Below are 4,829 nucleotides of genomic sequence, written 5' to 3' on the forward strand. Positions count from 1 at the left end.
CCATCCATGTTACCAGATGGTAGCAGTTCAGAGGCAACACCGCCGGAGAGCAGTCTGAGCACAGATATTATAGTGCTTGAGGCTCTACTAGAGGCAGAAAGAGATGGTGTGCCTGCCATGAATGAGGTAATCTTTATCTTGAGGCTGGAAATTATGGAATTAGCGGCACGCATTATGCAAGCAACCCAAGAATTGGAGGAAGTAAAAATGTTGCATTTGAAGACGGAGGAGGTCCTGCTGTTTCTGCTATCTGAAGTCTAAGGTAATCCCTGTTCTTCTTTAGATACCAGTTGAAATTGTCATTAGATTATTGTACTTGCATGTTGTGTCATGTCTTTGAATGGATTATGTTGCAAGACCCCCTATGTTGTCCGGAATTCCATGTTGTCCATGTGTTGTAATGATCCGTTCTTTTAGGCGAGGTAATCCTCAGTACTTGTATGATTGACATAAGGTGAACTATTTTTCGTGTGAGCATATTGTATTAGATGAAATAACTGTTTGAATCAGAGTGTATCCAACCTACTGAATTCGAAGATCACGACATTTCTAAATCATAGTCATATATAAAGGTGGAATAAATCTTTGTTGTGGTGTTGAAGAAATAAATAACAAAACGTATAATTATCTGTGGATATTCGTAATCGAATACAAATTGGATTTGAATGTAGTTTGCCAGGTCCCAGGGCAAACGTGAATGCTAATTCTCCCAAGTTTTGAACGAAGCGGCTAAACACCCACTATAATTTGTGGGCTGCCCGAAGCAAGTGTTTGCGAGATGGAAATTACTGTCTACCCCTGACACTGAGTACATCCTTATCGACCGGATTTACACTGCTGTCGATAGGGGTAGACTAGTAACTTCAATCAGACGTGACACGACGGCCTCTGAGCCCATTCAGACATGGTGGGCGCCAAACGTGGGCGGCAAAACACATTTGAATCAAGCTCGTCCGAAAGACATGTGTCTCTTCCTCCATTTCCCCATCCATACACGGTGGGCGGCAAAACAAACTCTCCTCGTCCGAAATCGATGTAGGCTAATATTTTAAATAGGGGCATATGTGTAACTTCCATCAGACATGACACAACCGCCCTACCTGTCGGCCCTGTTCATACACTGTGGGCGCCAACCGTGGGCGGCAAAACACCCTCTCCTCGCCCGAAATAGTTACCGGCAAATATTTGGGAGATGCGAGATTACCGTCCTATCCCCAACCGACGCAATGTCCGAAATTTTAAACGGGGGATAAGTTCGTAACTTTCCCCCATTTTAGGGAAGCGCGTCCCAAAGTTTGAGATCCCCCCTCCCCTCCATTTCCCCATTCATACACCGTCGGCGGCACGACAACCTCCACACTGCGGCCAGCCTCCTCTGTCTGCCACCCCATCGTCCACCTTGCCGGAGCCGCTACCCATACCCCATCGTCCACTGCAAGAGATGGACGTCTCTCATCCACGGCGCTGGACCATGATCCTTTCATCACCTCCTCTCGCTTCATCGGCGCCGTAGTCCACCTTGCCGTTGCCGCTCCTACGACAGCCTCGTCCACGGCAACAGGATATATCCCCCGGCCCGGCCGTATGCCGTCTAAAGTCTTCTTCCCCGCCACCGACTGCCATCGCACCTGCAGCACCCTCGACGTATTAGCATAGGCCTACATGGCGTTGCAAGAGAGGTGGTACTCTTCCATATGTGCTTAAGTTATTGATCTCACCCGGAAAATAGATCGTAATTTGTTTACTGTACTTTTCTTGTCCGTACCAAATCGTAGTGTCTAGTTGAAAGCAAACATTGGTTGCGAAGTAGCTTTGTCCGGTTTGCACCTTCAGATCCGCCATGGCACGGGCACTATACTCGTAAAGCTTGTGGTTTCCCCCCTTTATATTCACTACCATCATCGTAGGTGCTTCGTGTCGTGCTAGCACTGCTCCTCAAGACCTCAACCCAAAGCTTACGTGTTGAAATACGAATCTGATATGATGCTCATATCACTAAAACAGAGAACGTTTAATTGGTTACCTAATGTTCCTATATTCGTTTCGAAAAGCATGTGCGCCACCCACTACTCCAGCTAGTTTCACTTTCCTGATTTTTCTCTTGATGCTTAGGGTTTTCCCCTTTTATCTACTCTACTATGATCTACGTAGGTGCTTTCTGTCGTACTGGCATTACTCCACCCTTCAAGCTAAACAACACAACACTCAGAATTCGAAAGCTTAGTTGTTCAAATATGATTGTGATATGATATTGATATTAGTTAACCGACACATTTAATTGGTTAGCTAAAGGTCCCACTTGAGTTTCCAAATGCATGTCGCGACATATAGAGAGACAACATAATTGCATTTCTTTGTCACTTGTTGACCATACTTTCTTGTCCATACCAAATCTTAGTTGTTATTTCAAAGCAAACATCGGTTCCTAACTACCCTTTGCGCGGTTTGCAGCTTCAGATCAGCCATCCCACTGCCACGGTCAACACTGTACTCATCATGCTTATGTTTTCCCCATTTTATGATGAACACAATAAGCCTACGTGGTTCGTGTCGTAATAGCACTGCTCCACCCATCGAGCTAAACAAGCTTAGTTATACAAATTCATATCTGATATTATTGCTGATATTAGTAAAACTGAGAGATGTTTAATTGGTGAGCTAAATGTTCCTACTTTAGTTTCGAAATGCATGTGAGCCACATATGGAGAGACCGAAAAGAATAGTATTTCTCTGTGCGCTCTGGTTCATCATGGGTGGACAACCGACATTGTATTGAAAGACTTGTAATATCTTCAATCTGCTTGCTCTTCTGCTCTTCTTTAAGATGATACTCTTCTCTTGCGGTCAATTGGCCAGGTCGCGTTGTTCTCCCTTAGTATATTTGGAATCTGTCAGGCCAGGTCGACTTGTTCTTCTTTACTATATGTTGAAGCTATCATCTGCAAAGTGTCATCACTTCTGGAGCTCTCATATTTTGAGTAGTAGGCCACATTATATTAATGCACACAACAAATTACAGCATGCATGTCATCTTTTAAAATAATTACAGAGATAGCACAAAGGGGTTTATAGGGAGGCGGTATTGGATTAGAATCACTTCTACATTACAAAGAAAATCTCACTTGTTTTTATGTTTTCATGCATGTCAGATATCAAACATTATCAAAATGAATATGAGAATGGGCACACGAGAGGAATATTGCGGAACGATCCACTAGCTAACAAACTTGGCATGGTGGAGGATGGCCTATCTTATTCACCCATCAAGGTGCTTGCTCTAGCTTTGCAAAGTTGTATTGGTCGCACATATTTTGCATCTGACCTCTTGCATTACTTCTACTTTGTTACACCATTTGCTTAGTTTAAGCATCATATATGATTATATGCCATACCTATCGATTTTCTGTACCTATTCCATGTGTCGTCACACTATGTTTTTCCAGTTAAATGTTGTTCTTTCGTAATAGATGGCCAAAAGGAAGAGGGTGAGTGCAGATCCTCAAGGAGTACAAACTATGTATTTGGAAAAGGTAGTGATACCTGTTGAGGGAGTCCCGGACTAGGGGGTGTCCGGATAGCCGAACTATCATCATCAGCCGGACTCCAAGACTATGAAGATACAAGATTGAAGACTTCGTCCCATGTCCGGATGGGACTTTCCTTGGCGTGGAAGGCAAGCTTGGCGATACGGATATGTAGATCTCCTACCATTGTAACCGATTCTGTGTAACCCTAGGCCTCTCCGGTGTCTATATAAACCAGATGGGTTTAGTCCGTAGGACGAACAACAATCATACCATAGGCTAGCTTCTAGGGTTTAGCCTCCTTGATCTCATGGTAGATCTACTCTTGTAATACCCACATCATCAATATCAATCAAGTAGGACGTAGGGTTTTACCTCCATCAAGAGGGCCCGAACCTGGGTAAAACATCATGTCCCTTGTCTCCTGTTATCATCCGCCTAGACGCACAGTTCGGGACCCCCTACCCGAGATCCGCCGGTTTTGACACCGACATTGGTGCTTTCATTGAGAGTTCCTCTGTGCTGTCGCAATCAGGAGGGATGCCTTTTCCCGTCTTTAAAGACGGCGCCGTCGCCAAGGGAGCTTTGGCCACCGGCCAAACTATCCGGCTAGGTGGTTTTCTTATGACCGCATGTTCGGCCACTGCTCCGACAATGACCTCTCAGGTCATCAAAAGTGATCTTCACGTCAACTCGGAATTCGCCGAGGAGCTAGATCCGATGGAGCTGTCCTCCGTAAATGAGCTCTTGGATCGCATCGCCGCCCTGGGAATCGCTACAGACTATGATCAGATTGGGTTTAAAACCGATCTGAGAGAAATTAACTCTCCCCAGGCTACCCACCACGTTGCCGTGGTAGAGGAACAACACGACGACTCTTCTTCTATGTTAAAGACCAGTTATGTCCGGATTCCCGATCCCTCCATGCCGGATTCCCGCGGAGGGACGGATGACAATCAAGTACTGAACCTAAAGTCAGGCATTGGACCAGATTTGTTGGATAACATCCAGTAATCCAAGCTTCCAAATCCGGAAACTTCTCGGCCTTTGAGCCTCAGATTGGGCAGGGTTCCGAATTTAATTCCGCCCGCCCACCCAAACATAAGCGATCTATCTCAAATACGGCAAGAGCCCGATGAAATAGTACATCATTACTGGGCCAGATTCCTCCAGGTTATGGACAGGATAAAGGACTGCCGTGAGGAAAGCGCAACCTCAATTTTCTGCAAAAATTCCACGGACAAGGGAATCATGAACGCGATAAGTCGTCGCGAAGTTACACGCTTCGCCGACCTGGCGACCATA

This window comes from Triticum aestivum, chromosome 1B (genome assembly GCF_018294505.1).
Source record: "Triticum aestivum cultivar Chinese Spring chromosome 1B, IWGSC CS RefSeq v2.1, whole genome shotgun sequence".
NCBI lineage: Eukaryota > Viridiplantae > Streptophyta > Magnoliopsida > Poales > Poaceae > Triticum > Triticum aestivum.